At 43.3% G+C, this 19,122-nt stretch overlaps 1 pseudogene; it reads right to left on the bottom strand.

The window, feature by feature from the left end:
* Positions 1-18,921, bottom strand: part of LOC114323191 (flavonoid 3',5'-hydroxylase 1-like) — a 46,557-nt pseudogene extending 27,636 nt beyond the window's left edge.
* Between the last annotated feature and the right edge of the window lie 201 nt (positions 18,922-19,122).

Below are 19,122 nucleotides of genomic sequence, written 5' to 3'. Positions count from 1 at the left end.
AGAGTGTAGTTCTCACCTAAGGTTGATTGCAAGTGTGATCCTAACTCAAAGCTTCAAATTGTCTTCAATCTTCTAACCAATTCCCCCTTTGTGAAGTCAATTCTTGAACTAGGACCCAAATCTCTCAACTCTCACTCTCTCTCCCGTCTCTTGGATCAGTTGGAAGGAATGAAAATGAGAAAGGCAACTTAGTGGGGTCAAAAGGCCTAATAAGTGGCAATGGCTCACAAATAAAAAAATGTCATTATTTTAATTAAATTTAATCATCCCGAACCGAATTTTAATTAAGCCTACCATAAAATTCTATAAATTCTAACTAGCACATAAATCAAGTCAATTTCTGATTTGAATGCCGATAAGGCTTTCAATTCGCAAACCGAAACTAAATCATGAACAGATCTTTCTACGCCTAACAGATATAAACACAACAATGCAACACACACATATGCATTTTAATGCAAGATTCAACTAAATTTCTAATTAGGCATAATTAACCATGGATTAGCGTTAATCAGAGGTTGGGGTTGTTATAGAGAGAAAGGGAGAGAATTGTGTAATCTTGGCTCAAGGTTTGGGAATTTGAAGACTTAACTCAACAATTGGCTAGAGTTTGGGGGTTTGAAGCTCCTAGGTAAGTGAATTCATGAATTTTAAGTTATCATCTTGTGAATTCAAGTTTGAATAATGGTCAAGAAGATGGATTAAATTGATTATGAGAAAATTGAGTTGATTTTGTTGTATTTGAAGTTATTAGAGGCATGCATGTAGGAAATTGCTATAAATTTCCATGTTTAAGCATAAATTGTGTAATCCATGATGAATCTTGTTTGAAATCCATGTATTTGATCATCTCTTCACCAATTAAATTGAAAATAATGAATATCTCTCACGTGCAAGTGTAAATCATGGAGGTGTGAGCTTTACATGTTTGAATTTGCTGTGTTGGTGATGAGTTTGGGTTAATTTGAGGCATGCATGTGAGAAATTCTTGGAATTAAGCTTCATAATGTTGAAATTCAGTGTTTATACCATGCTAGTATATATATATATATATATATGTGAAGTTTGAGCCAAAATCATGCATTTGGAACCTTTGAACATCAAGTTGAAGCTCAAGAATGTGTTCTGGAAAACCCAGAATTTTTTATGTCCGCTCGAGCAGGGGAAGAGACGCTCGAGTGGGAAATTCGTGCTCCCAGTATTTTTTTCAGACATGGATGTCTGCTCGAGCGGGAAAGCTCACGCTCAAGCGGGGAGCCATGTAGAGAGGCTTTCCGCTCGAGCGCCAGAGTGCACGATCGAGCATAAATTTGACATATCCAGTACTTTTGCAGGCCTCAAGGGTCCGCTTCCCTGCTCAAGCGGGGACCCTATTTTTTGAAATTTTGAAAAGGACATTCTGTGTTTCATTTTCTGTTCTCTTTCACTTCTAAGTACTCTTAGGCATGCATTGAGCATTGTAATTGAGTTAAAAAGATAAAAATGAAGCCTAAAGAAGAAAATGTGAATTTAGAACGGATTGACTTGTTTGTGACCCTTTTGTGTTCATGAAATGTGTAGGGTCGAGCTCTAGGGCAAACCAACCAACCGATCACTGTGAGTAATATCGATACCTTGAAGTCGTCATTTGTCCAATTGCTTATTTCCTTATAAGCCTTATAAGCTTGCTAGTTTGAATTACGGACAAATGTTTGATACGAATAAATGAATGGGTCAGAGGCCAGTTTGACATGAATGAATGGGCCAGAGGCCAGTCTGACATCAATGAATGGGCCAGAGGCCAGTTTGACATCAATGAATAGGCTAGAGGCCAGTTTGACATCAATGAATGGGCCAGAGGCCAGTTTGACATCAATGAATGGACCAGAGGCCAGTTTGACATGAATGGATGATAAATAGGCCAAAGGCCAGTATGTTTGGAACCACAATCACTTGACTTAAATTGTGTGTATATATATATATGTTAAATAGAAATATGAATTGGGCCCAAGGCCGTTTGAAGCATGTTGTTCTACGTACCGTCTGTATAACTCCTTTATTTGATATTATTCACTAGGCTATCGCCCACGCTCATTCATGTGTTTGTAGGTGAGCCAAGAGGAGTCTAGACCCAGTCTCAGTGATGTCTGTGTGGAACAACAAAGGTTTTGAAGAGTCAGCCCTTGTGTCTCACGCACGAAACCCGTCTTCGCCTTTTTGTCATTCTATTTTATTTTGTCATGTGGGCGAAATCTTTGAATATAGTGTATATAGTTTTGATGGGTTGACTTAGATTTATATGATCCTATATGTACAGAACCTTATGCAGTACATATTTTATTGTGAGTTATTAATATGCAGATGTATGGTTTGTTATGATGTGCCATGTAAGCATAGCTCTATGGACAAAGTTTTTAATTTCTTCCGTTTGGCCTCCATTAACTCTGTTAAAACACGTAAGATTTGGTTTGAGGCCATAGGTGATCTTATGATTACTGGCCGGTTATATCCTTAACCCACGGAGGCGGGTTCAGGTCATGACAACAAGAATCCTCACCAAAAAGTCTTAAAAAGTTGAAAACGGAGCATTTAGATACAATATTTTGAAAATATCCTTAACAAATATATTTTTAGAGATAAAATAATTTTATATACAAATGTTTACTTTTTGAAATGAAAATTTTGATTTAAAAAAGACAGTAATTCAGTATTTAGTGTTCAATTTCGTTACTAAAAATACAATAATAATATTTTTAATAATTAAAATAACTCACCTCTAAAAATTTATTTCTTAGATAAAACTTTATATTTAAAAACTTTAATTTATTATAATATGTACTTTCGAACTTTGTGTGACACGTGTTACGTTCACAAATAATTTTACTTCATATAATATGTACTTTCGAACTTTGTGTGACACGTGTTACGTTCACAAATAATTTTACTTCATATATTTAACTTTTGGTGCAGCTTTGGAGTACTTTTCTTCATATGTACTATTGTTATTAGGCCACAACTTCCCTAATGTTCAAAATCAATTTGGACAATATTGTTGGGCTGTGGTGGGTTAGATTTTGGGTTTATCTCGATAATTTATATTATTTAATGTGTAAAATTTGTTAAGAATATTATTTTTATAAAAAATAACGTTAATCAGATATTGATAATCATTTATTCATATGGCATTTATTGGAATGATAATTATGATTTTAAAAATAAATTATATATACAAATACAACCCGATCAGTTGACTATCGATGTCCGATAAATGTAACTTTTTGTAACGATAATATACTTAACAAATTTTAAATGTTCAATAATTTAAATTATCGAGATAGATTTGGAGTCAGCCCACCGCTGCCTATCAACGTCGTCCAATCTGTTTTTGGAGTAAAGGGGAGCTGGACGCTTGTTATTACTGTTGGATCTTACTTTCTTCCTATAATATGTGTATTGTTATTAATGTTGATTCTTACTCTCATGATTACAGGACTCTTGACTCATTTCGACGCACATCTCATGATTTTATAACTTTTAATTTTTTACACATTTTTTCAAAGCATGTTTTACCCGAAGTCCAAAATTAATTGCCACTATCAGCATTTGTTTTGAGTAATAATAGTAACTCGGAAATTTTATATTGAATTTTACTCAGAAACATTAATTTATTACTGAGATTCATTTGTATATGGACTCCACTGTTGCACCAATTCAGCTTCCATCACATACCAACACTACCCAGAAAATTCTAAATAATTTCATAAAAAAAAATGGAGAGTTATTAATATTAGGAAAATTTAATCAAAACCGCATCATTGGATCCTTATTTGGTGAAAAGGATATCCCAATTTATCTTTCTTTATAAACCCTCTAAGGAGAAAACACATAATTAAGTAAAGACAAAGTAAAGTATATTTTTTTTTCTTTTCTTAGACAATAATGCCAGACCAATATGTTACTGTCAAATATAGTAACATGTTACTGTTACTGTTTACATCAATTTCAACGGTAATAATTTTTTTTTAAAGAATTTCATAATCAACACGGATTTTATTTAATAGATCTTGATGAGAGAATTCTAAAAATATTAATTTTATTAAAAATCGACCTCTACATCAAAAATTATATTATTTTAATAATAGTGATATTTGTTGAATTTTTCAACAAAAACTTTTTATACTTTTCTTTAATGCATTAAAATTTTATTATGAAGGGATTTTAACCAAATCCCCCTTAATATTATGATAAACAATAAAATATGTAAATAATTACAAATTAATGAGGAAATTTGTGACATTTCCAAAGCACCCATTCCGTTCTCATTATAAACTATATTGTAATTATTTTACATCTTTTCATCTGTAATGTAGATTTTGTTATTCCCCATTCTTTTGTAATTAATTTTTAGTTGATGGTTTTTATATTCTAATGGATTTTGGCGTATCAACAATGTTAGTTGAGAGGGTAATTTTTGGGAAAGAATTGGGCCGAGCTGTGAGTTGGGCCCTGCGGCCCAAAGTGTGAAGGAATCGATAAAAAGCCGTAGTGTAACTTCGGCCCATAGAGGTGAGATTACTCCGGCTCAGAGAAGAAATAGTTACTTCGGCCTAAGGAAGAATAAAGCTACTCCGGTCGGAGGCAACTTGGAGTTAGGCCGGTCTCAGAATTAGTCCGGTCGCGATATGTACAGGGAAGGCTGGTTTCGGGATTAGTCCGGTCGTCACATACTATGGTTAGGTCGGTCAGAACTTGTTACTGGGAAGGTTGACCTAAGCACACCAAGGTTGAACAAGGGCAGCCGAAGTAATGAGTTAGAGGAGAAGACCGAGCTAAGGATAGTTCGGCCTTCTATGTGGCTCAGCAGAGCCAGTGTTATTTCGGTCATGTTATAGTTCGGCCATGAAGAAAACCATCCCACTTGGTTTAAGCAGTGGGGAGGGTGTAAAAGGATAAGCATTATCCTTAGGAGAATGAATCCTAGGAGGACTCTGCATGGAGAAGTGCAAGTCCTACTAGGATTGTGCCACGGGAAACTTATAAAAGCTCACAAGCATCACCTTGGAGGAGGTAATTGAACACAATCTTTCTGAGAACTTAGAGCTTTGTCTATTTGTCAAGTTTTCTGACTTAGGCATCGGAGAGGTTTCCGGCACACACCCGCCGGCTAGCTCACGTTTGTGTTTTCAGGTGACAAAGCGACGTCGTACGGAGGAGCGTGGACTTGGTCAACAGGATTATACGAGGAGAATTATTTCCTCCCCGTACAATTGGCGCCGTCTGTGGGAAGAACAGACAAGAACAAAAACCTCTTGACTAAGCTTCTCCTTTTCTCATTCAATGGCACACATTGAAGACTTGCCGCAGTCCGCCGTCGACGGACTAACTCCAGAGGGGGGCGCAAGGCGCGAAGGATTACCCTCTGTCCCTCCTATGGCAGATCTGGAGCCCCAACAACATAATTCCAGGAGGAGTGGCAGGGGAAGGCGGAATAGCAGCCCTCGTCACTCTCAGAGTCCTGACAGACAAAGGAGGAGGATTGATCCTCAAGCCCTGGAAGATCGCGTGAAGGAACAAGATGAACTAATTCGAAGGATGGCGGCGGACATGGAGGCTTTAAAACGCCAGATGAAGACTAAAGATGTGGCGACAGGAGAGGGGCGCAAGCATAAGACGCCCCCTCGCCACTCAGAGAATCGTAGTAGGAATACTACGCCCTCCCAAGGAGAGAGCAGAAGCCTCAGGACAGGCGACACTCACTCCTTGTCTTCAAGGACTCGTCACTCTAGGTCTGAGAAGACGAGATCCGAAAGATCATACACTGAAGGAAGCACGTATTGGCCTTCACATTCACACCAAACCAGATCCAGACAAACCGAGCTACCCAGGTCATCCGACTTACGAACCGTGCTAGAAGAAAAAGCATGATGCAAGGAGGATGCCAGGGCAAGGGATCCACACCGAGTTTCGGCCTTACAACAGTTGGCTCCTCGGACGCACGGAAGCGTCGAGGTTGGAATGCCAATACCGCGACCGGCCTTCGAACCAACGGACAAGGCATTGGCAAGACTACAGACTTCGCCGTTTGTCCCAGCGATCGAAAACGCACCCCTACCATCAGGCTTCCTTCAGCCGAAGTTCAATACATATGAAGGGAAGACGGATCCGTATTCCCACCTGAGCCACTTTCGCCAAGTCATGGCTGTGTACAGGCGAAACGAGGCCCTAATGTGCATACTCTTCCCATCAAGTCTGGGCGACTTAGGCTTGACTTGGTTCGAAAAACTCCCAGAGGGCAGCATAGCCTCCTGGGCCCAATTGGCAGAAGCGTTCGTAACAAGGTTTCGGACAAATACTAAAACACCGGTGGAGATAGACCAGTTACTCTCCATCGACATGGGTGAGAAAGAAACCCTCAGATCTTACAACAGTCGCTACTGGGAGACATTCAACCAGATTGGAGACTGCCCCACCAATCTAGCCATTGCGCAATATAAAAGAGGCCTACCAGTAGGGAACCGACTAAGGGATTCAATTACCATGACGCCACCCCTCACCATGGAGGCCCTGATGGAGAGAGTGCATCAGCACATCAGGGTAGAAGAGGATGGCGCACGTGCAAAGGCGAAATCTAGCGCTACCGTAGTACCAGAAAAGAAGACCTCAGCAAAGGTCAATACAGTAGATAGACAGAACAAAAACGGGCGTGGCAGACGAGATAACGGAGAAGACCCAGACAAAAGATGGTTGAGAATCCGCACTGCCATAACAACGGTGTTCAAAAAACCAATATATCGGATTCTGAGCGAAATAAAAGACGAGCCATTCGTCAAGTGGCCAGCCAAGCTAGGGGAAGCTCAGAAGAATTACGACGACAGATCTCGGTGCACCTTCTACAAAGAAAAAGGACACCGAACTGAGAATTGCACACCACTGAGGCAGCACTTGGAAGAATTGGTGGCAGCAGGCCACTTGGACGAATACATTGAAGGAGGAGCACAACCGGCCCCCCAAGATCATAATGACCAACCCAACAGAATGCCAAACGATGCACCACCACAAGGCATTATCAATGTAATTCATGGAGTTTTTGAACCTGAGCGCGTATGCGAGCTTAGAGGTTCGATCAAGAAGGCTGAGCACTTTAGGGAAGTATTAAGTGCCCAACCCGCCATCAAGAAGGGGAGGACAGAGGCAACAAACGTCATGTCCTTTTCGGATAAGGACTTGGAACGAATTTACTGCCCCCATAATGATGCCCTGGTTGTCACTCTCCGAGTCAAGGATTTTGACGTCAAGCGGATTCTGATTGACCAGGGTAGTTCATGTGAGATCATGTATTACGACACATTCAAACAACTAAAGCTGCAAGACAAAGACTTGGCACCTGCAGTTTCTCCCCTGATTGGATTCAACTCCATGCCAGAATGGCCTGTCGGCAAAATAATCCTTCCAGTCAGAGCTGGAAGTGTATCAAAACAGGTGGAGTTCTGGGTATTGAAGGTCCCCTCCACCTACAACATCATCCTGGGCAGAACATGGCTGCATGCCATGCGTTCGGTAGCGTCATCATACCATCAGGTAATGCGGTTCCCCAATGACGCCGGTATAATTGAAGAAGTCTATGGCGATCAGATCATGTCAAAACAGTGCTTCGCCACAGCAAATGGAAGCCGAGCTGCCAAAGGATACGTTCATTCGGTGGAAGAACCAGAGAGCAATGAACTATTCACGGACGTCGGCAAAGAGGCTGATCAGAAAGCGGTGGAAGACTTGGTGGAGGTAAAAATAGATGAGAAGAACCCGGATAAGTTCTTCTTGCTTGGCTCATCTTTGTCCAGCGCTGAGAGATTAGAGGTCTTGGAATTCTTGACCTCTAATATCGAAGTGTTTGCCTGGACACCTTACGACATGCCAGGCATTGATCCAAACTTCATTAGTCACCAACTCAATGTCCACCCATCCGCCAGACCAGTCATTCAACGCACACGCAGATCGGCACTCCACCACGCCGAAATAGTGGCAGAAGAGGTAGGCAACCTACTGGAGGCAGGAGCAATAAGGGAAGTGCACTACCCAAGATGGATCTCCAACACCGTCGTAGTGCCAAAAAAGAATGGTAAATGGCGTGTCTGCGTCGACTACAAAACAGTCAACAAGGCGTGCCCAAAAGATAGCTTCCCCCTTCCAAGGATAGATCAACTGGTGGACCTAACGGCAGGGCATAACCGACTTAGCTTTTTGGATGCATACAGAGGCTACCACCAGATCGCCATGCACGAACCAGACCAAGAGGTCACTTCCTTCACAACACCAAGGGGGTTATATTGCTACAAGGTCATGCCCTTTGGCCTAAAGAACGCAGGGGCGACATTCCAAAGGATGGTCACCAAGATGTTTGAACCATTGTTAGGCAGAACAATGGAGGCGTACATCGACGACATGGTGGTCAAAAGCAAGGATGAGAATGACCATCTGAAAGACTTAGGCGAGATGTTCCAGATCCTGAAGAAACACAAGCTACGCCTCAATGCGTCCAAATGCGCATTCGGAGTTGGATCTGGCAAATTCTTGGGCTTCCTGGTGACCAACCGAGGTATAGAAGCCGACCCCTCTCAGATCAAAGCGATCCAGGAGTTGGAGAGACCAAACTCAGTCAAAGAAGTGCAGCATCTTACTGGTATGGCGGCTGCACTCAACCGGTTCATAAGCAGATCATCGGACAGACTACGACCGTTCTTCCAAGCTTTAAAGGCCAAGTTTGAGTGGGATGAAGAATGCGACCGAGCTCTGGAAAGCTTGAAGGAATACATGTCTTCCCCACCATTACTTGTTACTCCAGTACCTGGTGAAGAACTCTTTTTGTACCTAGCAGTCTCTCAACACGCAGTCAGCGCAGTGTTGGTTCGTGCAGAAGGAATACAACACTTGCCCATCTTTTATGTCAGCAAGACATTGTTGGGAGCCGAAACAAGGTACTTACCATTGGAGAAACTAGCATTAGCATTAATGATGGCATCCAGAAAATTGGCGCACTACTTTCATGCCCACACCATAGTTGTCCTCACGGCCTTTCCACTAAAAGCTCTATTTGAAAGGGCGAACTTTAGTGGGCGAATTTTGAAGTGGGCGGTGGAGTTAGGACAATTCGACATCAAATTCCAACCCAAGACAGCAATAAAAGCCCAATCTTTGGCGGACTTCGTCGCGGAATTTACTCCTGGAAGTCATCATATCTGCCCAGTCGACCTGACTGACACAACCGAACTAGGGACGGAAGTTGACGCCGGAATAGCGCAACCCCTAGTGGAAGGTAGTCCAACCGAACCAGGGACGGAAGTTGACGCCGGAATAGCGCAACCCCTAGTGAAAGGTAGTCCATCAAGCACAAAGGCAAACTACATTAAGGACCACAAGGAAGAGACGAACAAAGGCTCACCAGCAGTTCAAACAGAGGACGAAGGGCAGACAGCCAATATGGACTTTGAAGAAAACACCATCCTTGACCCCACGGCATCGTCTGACCCTTCCACCTGCTGGAAACTATTCGTTGGAGAGATGTGGAAGCTCTTTGTGGATGGAGCATCCAACCGACATGGTGCAGGGCTTGGCATAGTCCTCATCTCTCCAGACGGCCTGGTTATAGAGCAAGCAATCAACCTTGGCTTCCCAGCATCCAACAATGAAGCGGAGTATGAGGCGCTTCTCGCAGGACTCAAGTCGGCACACTTCATGAAAGCAACCGAACTAATGGTGTACAGTGACTCACTGCTGGTGGTAAACCAAATTTCTGGCGAATACGAAGCAAAGGATGACAGAATGGCCAAGTACCAAGAGCTAGTCAGAACGGAGATCAAAAAGTTTGATGTGGTAAGGATAGAACAAATTGGCAGGGAGGAAAACAGCCGAGCGGACGAGCTAGCAGGCCTTGCCTCAATGGCAGATACATCAATCCCTCATCCATTACTCGTCGACTTCTTACCAAAACCAAGCATAGAAGACCCCGAAGCAGAAGAAGTATATTGCGCAGAATTAGGGCCCTCTTGGATGGATCCCATCATCCTGTTCCTAAAAGACGGCATCCTACCAGAAGAGAAAAAAGAAGCCAACAGAATAAGGGCGAAGTCGCAGCGGTTTTGGCTATCTCCATCTTTGGCATTATATAAGAAGTCATTCTCTGGGCCTTACCTCAAGTGCGTTCATCCCAGCAAAGTAGAAGCATTCCTGTTCGAAATACATGAAGGGGTATGTGGAAGTCACCAAAGGGGAAGGTCGCTCGCTTACAGGGCTATTTCGCAAGGATATTGGTGGCCATATATGCAAGCAGACTCAGAGAAATATGTGAAGAAGTGTGAAAAATGCCAGAAATTCGCGCACCAAATACATCAACCAGCAAGAGAACTCCTACCTTTAACTAGCCCATGGCCTTTCGCAATGTGGGGCTTAGACATAGTAGGACCACTTCCAACAGCATCCGGAGGCAGAAAATTCTTTCTCGCAGCAACAGACTACTTCACAAAATGGGTGGAAGCAGAAGCATTGGCATCAATCAAAGAAAAAGATGTGAAGAAGTTCGTTTGGCAAAATATTATCACTCGGTTTGGCATACCAAAAGCACTGATCTCAGACAATGGAACTCAGTTCGACGGCAGAATCTTCAGAAGATTTTGTGAAGAATACAAGATAGAGTTCTACAATTCCACACCGGCGTATCCTCAAGCAAACGGGCAGGCTGAAGCATCAAATAAAGTCGTCTTGGATGGACTAAAGAAAAGGCTAGAGAAAGCAAAAGGCAAGTGGGCGGATGAACTTCCTCATGTTTTATGGGCCTACCGCACCACACCTCGGCGATCAACAGGAGAAACACCATTCTCCTTAGCATATGGAATGGAAGCGGTGATCCCACTAGAAGTTGGCCTCCCCACAATTCGAAGCGAAAATTTTGATCCAGACTTAAATGGAGAAGCCATAGCCTTAGAACTCAACCTTGCAGAAGAAAGAAGAGAAAGAGCGTTGGTCCACATCGCCGCATACCAACGAGAGTTAATCAAAAAATACAGCAAAAAGGTTCATCCAAGACAATTCAAAATTGGCGATTGGGTACTGCGCAAAGTAATGGGAAACACCTTGGTCCCAGGAGACGGCAAGTTAGGCCCCAATTGGGAAGGTCCCTATAAGGTGGTTGGGTTAGCCGGCAAAGGGGCATACCACCTAGAAGACAAGGATGGCAAGGCAATCCCTAGGCCATGGAATACGGCCAATCTCAAGTTATTTTACTTTTAGCTTTTCTTTTTCAAACATGTAATTTTCTCTTCCTTCAATAAAATGAGCAATTCTTTTTAGCACAAATTATTCTTTGTAAAAGTTAGCTTTAGAGACTAAGTTTATTGCAAGCATTCTATTCCAAGTTAGCTGGAAAAACTAACTCAGAGGTTGGCTGGATTTAACCAACATCCTTCCTAAGCCCAGGAAAAGGATCTAGGCTGCAGGACATTTGGTCGGAATAACCAAATACTATAAGTTAGCTGGAAAAACTAACTTAAAGGTTGGCTGGAATAAACCAACACTTGTTACTCTTCAGCCGAAGTAAGTGTTAGGCTGAAGAGTGGTTGGCTGGAATAAACCAACTCTTGTTACTCTTCAGCCGAAGTAAGTGCAAGGCTGAAGAATGGTTGGCTGGAATAAACCAACTCTTGTTACTCTTCAGCCGAAGTAAGTGCAAGGCTGAAGAGTGGTTGGCTGGAATAAACCAACACCTGTAACTCTTCAGCCGAAGTAAGTGCAAGGCTGAAGAGTGGTTGGCTGGAATAAACCAACACTTGTTACTCTTCAGCCGAAGTAAGTGTTAGGCTGAAGAGTGGTTGGCTGGAATAAACCGACTCTTGTTACTCTTCAGCCGAAGTAAGTGCAAGGCTGAAGAGTGGTTGGCTGGAATAAACCAACACCTGTAACTCTTCAGCCGAAGTAAGTGCAAGGCTGAAGAGTGGTTGGCTGGAATAAACCAACACTTGTTACTCTTCAGCCGAAGTAAGTGTTAGGCTGAAGAGTGGTTGGCTGGAATAAACCAACACTTGTTACTCTTCAGCCGAAGTAAGTGTTAGGCTGAAGAGTGGTTGGCTGGAATAAACCAACTCTTGTTACTCTTCAGCCGAAGTAAGTGCAAGGCTGAAGAATGGTTGGCTGGAATAAACCAACTCTTGTTACTCTTCAGCCGAAGTAAGTGCAAGGCTGAAGAGTGGTTGGCTGGAATAAACCAACACCTGTAACTCTTCAGCCGAAGTAAGTGCAAGGCTGAAGAGTGGTTGGCTGGAATAAACCAACACTTGTTACTCTTCAGCCGAAGTAAGTGTTAGGCTGAAGAGTGGTTGGCTGGAATAAACCGACTCTTGTTACTCTTCAGCCGAAGTAAGTGCAAGGCTGAAGAGTGGTTGGCTGGAATAAACCAACACCTGTAACTCTTCAGCCGAAGTAAGTGCAAGGCTGAAGAGTGGTTGGCTGGAATAAACCAACACTTGTTACTCTTCAGCCGAAGTAAGTGTTAGGCTGAAGAGTGGTTGGCTGGAATAAACCAACACTTAATACTCCTCAGCCGAAGTAATTATGTCGGCTAAGGAGTGGTTGGCTGGTAAGTATAGTTTAACCAACCAAAAACCGAAATAACACTTGGAGTAATAGAAGACATTACAAATGCAAGCATACACACAATAACCGGAATAAGAGAAGTAAAATTTTCATTCGAAAGAAAAGTCATTACAAGGGGGCTTAGTTCGGTTACAAAGAAAAGAGTACAAATTTAAGAGAAAAGTTCATCTATCTCGGCATCAAAGGCAGCATCAGTGTCAGCTGGAAGACCGGTTTCTGGCGGCAGGACTCCTTCAGTCACAACAGTGGTATCGACCGGAGCCACAGTTTCATTTGGCTGTTCAATAGTCAGATCTTCCACTCTGGACTCGGGCCGATCTATCTGATCCACATTCACAACCGAAGTATCCCCAGGGGCAGAGTCTTCATCAGAATCTTCATCATCTGAGCCCTCAAGGAACTGCTGTTGCATGGCCGTGGCATATTCCATCAAGGAGTTAGGTATGAAATAGGCTGGAGGGTTGAAAACCTCGGTCTGAGGATCATGACCGAGCTTCTCAACGGCTCCCCTCCAGCCGCACTTAAAGAAAAGATCCTTGGCAGCATTACATTGTTGGGCGTAAGCGTCCTCTGCTCTCTTCAAGCCCTGCTGGTCAGCCTGTTTTACCTTCTCCTTTATTTCGGCATCCTTCTTTCTTTCAAGTTTTAGCAACTCGCGCAAATACTTGTCCTTCAGCACAATGGCAGTCTTTTGCTTTTCGGCCTCGGCCGAACTAACCATTCCGGTCAAACGACCGACCTCACCTCGGAGTTCGGCCATTTCCTTTCTGGCCGACTCTAGTTCGGCCGATTTCGCCTCTGCCTCGGCCGCCGCTTGCCTTGTCACTTTCCTCAGCTCCAGTACTCTCCTGTGGGTGATTTGGTTCTTTTGAATGGCCTGACAAAGCAAACAACTTCCCTTTAACCGAAGAAAGAGTTAAAAAGAAAAAGAAACATAAACAGAAAAGCAACCGAAGTCACTAACCAGAATCATGGATTTAGTAGCAGACCGGATGGACTTCAGCTCGGTGGTTAACTGTTTTTGGTGATGCTCCATGTCTTTGGGCAGACACACGCTCTTGGCCAGGTTGATGGCCAACAGGTGGTCTTTCTCAGCAACGACCGAGTCTGTGTCTAGAATGACTCGGTCGTTGAAGGTTAGTTTCGGTGCCCAGCAGCCGATAGTTCGGCCGGAAGACTCCGGTTGGGGGCTCGGTGGTAAGCTCGGCTGAATAGGAGTTTCTTCATCAATCAGAACTCGTTCGGGTTCGGAAGTTCGGGCACGTTTGGTTCGGCGGGAAGAGGATGGCTGTTGGGAAGGAAGGGCGACAACAGCAGGTTGCGGTTGGCTGGGAGGCGCCACTTCGGGCCTAGCTGTTTCGGTAAGAAGGGCCCTGACCCTGCTCCTTTTCGCCATCTCTTCTTCTGCGGTTAGAGGGACAAGTCTTATCTCGGGCAAAGTTGGGTCCGGTTCCGGTGCCTCTTCAAGAAGGAAGTCAGTCACCTTTGCTTTCCGTCGACCGCTGTAACGGTAGGTCGGTTCAAAATTTAGAAGCTTGGCCCAATCCCTTTCTTTAACCCGAAAAGCGGCTCGCAAGACTCCAAGGTTAGGATAGCTATACAGGGAATGGAGATGGGCAAAATCTGCAAAAAAGAGAGAAGTGTTAGTTCGGCTGACAGACTAAACAACCGAGATAACTTACAAAGCAGAAGACCGAAGTAAAATTACCAGGCTCTCCCATTTTCCAATTTATAGGTCGGCCAGGAATTTGAGCTTGAAAATCCTCAAAGTTCCCAGAGACCCAAAAGAAATCGTCATCGTTAAGATCTTTGTCCGGAGTGTGCTTGATTATCTTCTCTCGGCGGCGGCGAATTCTAAGGTAGTAGACCCACCCAGCATTCTTTGAGCCGATAGAGTATTGATGAAAGATCTCGGCTAGACCAAGATTCAGTCCGGTTTGGTGGTTTAATGCGGCTATCCCCATGATAATACGGTATGTATTGGTGGATAGTTGGGTGGGACATAACCTAGTCTGTCTAAGAAATTCGCAGATTAGCGGTTGGACAGGAAACCGTAGTCCGGTCTCTATTATGGATTGAAGGGTAAAAGGCACAAAGCCTTCATTGTTCCAGGGGGTAGCATCTTTTTTGGCCAACGCCAGATGGACGTCATCAGGAATCTGGTAATCTTGCCTAAATTCGGCCAGGCCACCAGGGGTTTCGACTAAATATCTATACTTACCCATTTATTGTATAATTTATGAATAAATTATTTCGGTACCAAAACTAGGCTCAGTAGCTCGGTTGACCACACGCGGGAGTGCCTGGGCTACCTAAGTCTGCAAAGTAGAAAACAAAGGGGTTAAGCACAGATCGTTGGACCGCGCTACAAATTATAAGCAAGATATACAAATCCTACTTCGGTTTAGCGGGCTGGTTCTACCTCGGCTCATCAGAAGGTTTCTTAGCTCGGTGTCGAGCAGTTTAGACCGGTTTAACGTCTAGGGGCAGCTTTCTGAGTTCGGTCTAAAAATCTAAGAAAGCTGGTTTAGTCCCAAGGCCTAAATCGGTTGCGATGTGAGGAAAGTTACTCCGGCTGAGCCCCTAGGGGCGGCTTTCTGAGTTCGGTTTAAGAACTAAGAAAGCCGGCTTGGCCCCAAAATCTTAGCTCGGTTGTAGACCGAAGTACCTAGTTCGGTATGAGCAAGCTTGTTCGGTGATCCTATCTTGGCTAGAGTGGGTCAGAAAAAACTACTGATATTCCTACAAGTTCTAGTCCGGTTATGTTCTGAATCTATTCACATACATGACACAAACAGTATCCAAGTTCGGTCGGGACGTGATTCTGGATCAAAATCGAAATTTTTTCTCTAGGGTATATGACATATACATAGAGTTCTAATAGTTTCTCCGTAAAAGTACAAAAGCAAATCAGAAATGGACAAACTGTTTTCAAAAAACATACAGAGCATGGAAAGCAAAGTACGAAAACAAAGAAAGCAAGAAGGATAGGCTTGCTTACCTGTATAAGAGAGAAGCTAGAGATGGAGGCGGTGGCAGCAATGGAGGCACGTACACAGCAAACTCAAAGACTCAGGAAGCAAGGGAGAAGAGAAAGTGAAGAATAGAAGGTGAAGTGATTCAAGAAAGAGAAAGGCTGTTTTGTGAAAAGGGAGAGAGAAAAAAGGCGGCAAAAAGAGGCGGGAATTGTACGAAATTTCTGCAGGACGGCGTAACAGTTGGCCACGGCTTATCAGAACCTGCCACGTGTCACTGGAATGGGAAGCGGTACAGACGCTATGATTGAAGAGACGTTTTTGACCGGACAAGACGGGGCCCGGAGTAAAATTAGCTCGGCTTGAAAGTTCAAGAGTTTTTAGTTCGGCCGGAAAAGCTTCGAAACGACGCCAGCTCGGCTGTTGGACAGGTAATCCCAATCATGCTATGCAGATGGAATTAAGGGGCAATTGAGAGGGTAATTTTTGGGAAAGAATTGGGCCGAGCTGTGAGTTGGGCCCTGCGGCCCAAAGTGTGAAGGAATCGATAAAAAGCCGTAGTGTAACTTCGGCCCATAGAGGTGAGATTACTCCGGCTCAGAGAAGAAATAGTTACTTCGGCCTAAGGAAGAATAAAGCTACTCCGGTCGGAGGCAACTTGGAGTTAGGCCGGTCTCAGAATTAGTCCGGTCGCGATATGTACAGGGAAGGCTGGTTTCGGGATTAGTCTGGTCGTCACATACTATGGTTAGGTCGGTCAGAACTTGTTACTGGGAAGGTTGACCTAAGCACACCAAGGTTGAACAAGGGCAGCCGAAGTAATGAGTTAGAGGAGAAGACCGAGCTAAGGATAGTTCGGCCTTCTATGTGGCTCAGCAGAGCCAGTGTTATTTCGGTCATGTTATAGTTCGGCCATGAAGAAAACCATCCCACTTGGTTTAAGCAGTGGGGAGGGTGTAAAAGGATAAGCATTATCCTTAGGAGAATGAATCCTAGGAGGACTCTGCATGGAGAAGTGCAAGTCCTACTAGGATTGTGCCACGGGAAACTTATAAAAGCTCACAAGCATCACCTTGGAGGAGGTAATTGAACACAATCTTTCTGAGAACTTAGAGCTTTGTCTATTTGTCAAGTTTTCTGACTTAGGCATCGGAGAGGTTTCCGGCACACACCCGCCGGCTAGCTCACGTTTGTGTTTTCAGGTGACAAAGCGACGTCGTACGGAGGAGCGTGGACTTGGTCAACAGGATTATACGAGGAGAATTATTTCCTCCCCGTACATTAGTTATCGATATATCAGTCGATGCTATAGCTATATGAGGAGAGAAATACCAAGAGCAGAGCCTTGATGTTGTTGATGCCAAGCCTCTCTTCACCAGAATTTTCTTGTTGAGCCATTACAACATCAAGGAAATCTGGCTTTCCTTTGCGCTGATAAGGCGAAGCCATGTGTTCCTCTATCATCTTTGTTATAAGCACATCAAACTTCTTGTGCAAACCCTTCATCCCACACTCTATTCCCTGCAAGTCCATCCAAGCAATCGATGGTATGAAATCACCGATGTTAAAATAGCCCGTGGTGGTCATGAGCTCCACCACAATGTCCTTAAACTCACTAGACTCCGATCCCTTTGTCTCAAACACACGCTGGCTAAGCATCACCTGTCCGATCATATTCGCCATTGCATATGACAGCATCTCCGCCACCACCACCGCCTCACCGCGACAACTCAAATCGTGCATGGCTTTTAACATGTGGCCAAGCTTAGAGGTTCGAACCTGAGCCCAACCCTAAAGAGCCTTACCTCCAAGCATGTGCAAGTTACTTAGTTTCCTCAGCAACTTCCACCTTGGTCCATAATCGGCGAAAACCAAGTCCTGAGCATCATAGGCTAAGTGTGTTGCACCGGCATTAGGCGGGCGGTTTGAGAAATTCAAGTCTAGGGTTTTGAGAAAGGCTCGAGCTGAGTCTGGAGTAGATGCAACCACCATCCCACAAGTGCCCATTTTGAGGTAGATTTGGGTCCATATTTTTTAGCCATTTTGGCTAGGGCAACATGTGGCATGGACCCAAGGTGGGGAATGGCACCCAAGATTGGAAACCCTATCGGGCAGGGGCAAGGTTCTAAATATCGGCCGGTACGTGCCGTACCGAAAAATTGGAGTGTCGAGTCGGATACTCACCGGTATACCGGTGAGAATGAATTTTGCATCCGTAACGTCCGAGTCCCAGTACGTAGCGGCTTAAATCCGATACATGGGTCGATACGGGCCGATACAGTTGGATACAGATTCACTTTTGTTGTTGTGCTCTGTTTTTTGTATTGCTTTGTTTCTATTTCTATTTCTGGTTTTTGTTGTTGTTGTTGTTGTTGTTGTTGTTGTCAATTTAAATCTGAATTTGTTTTTTTTTGTCGATCAATTTGTATTTCAAATTCAGAATTCAGAATTTGTTGATCAAGTTGATCAAGTTGATCGAATTCAGAATTCAAAAAGTTGATCGACAACATGAATATCCATTTCTTACCCATTCCACTGTCGATCAATTTGTTGTTGTGCTCTGTTTTTTTTTTTTTTTTTTATTTCTGGGTTTGACGGGATTCTATAACTTTCGATCAACATTTTGAGAGAGAGAGAGAGAGAGAGAGAGAGAGGATTGTTTGTGGTTGTATTATGTATGCAAGTCTGAGATTGAAATGAATATACATGGAGGTACATTACCAGTCTGAGATTGAAATGGGTAAGAAGAGAGGTACTTAGGTACATGGAGGTGCATGGGTTTATGGTGGATTTGTAGATTGTAAATGTTTAAGGTTTTTTTTTTTTTTTTTTCTATTTATTTGTTTATACACCTACACCTCTATATATATATATATATATATATATATTTTCTCAATACAAGAAAAATAAATATTCAAACCAATTTTTTTATTAAAACTTTAACATATGCCAAAAATAAATAGATATCATTTAGTTGAAAATGAGTCAAAAATGATCCTACATATCAAAATTTTGATTAAAATGTAACAAATTAAGGTTAAAAGAGTCAAAAAAATGCATAAAATTCAGTTTTAGAGGGATTGTTAATGATTTTTAAAATTTCACGGTCGCGACACCCGATTCCTGATACGTACCGGCCGATACTACCGATACCGATACTCCGCAATCGATACTGTTACGTTACCCAATACCGCGATTTAGAACTATGGTCGACGGGAAGCTGACAGATGCGTTTGGAGAGGAGGGAGTGAATGAAGATGTGGGTGATAAGGAAGATGAGAGTTGCTAAAGAGAGCTCATGAAGGAGGAGGACTGTGTCTAAGGCCATTGCATTAAACTTGGTGCATAGTATTGGGAACTGATAACTGTGATTTATAAAAGGCCATGGAAGCTAAGCTGGTAGGTGGCTCACTGTTGTACTCATCATCAACCATAGGTACTGTTCTGACTTAATCAACAATTTTATTTAGAAAAATCAAAACGAATATATGATAACAAGAGTCGTGTCTCTAAGGTTAACTATGCCAGC

Source organism: Camellia sinensis, chromosome 14, assembly GCF_055761805.1.
Source record: "Camellia sinensis isolate YWXY chromosome 14, ASM5576180v1, whole genome shotgun sequence".
Taxonomy (NCBI): Eukaryota; Viridiplantae; Streptophyta; class Magnoliopsida; order Ericales; family Theaceae; genus Camellia; species Camellia sinensis.
This window is presented reverse-complemented; position numbering and strand designations above follow the sequence as displayed.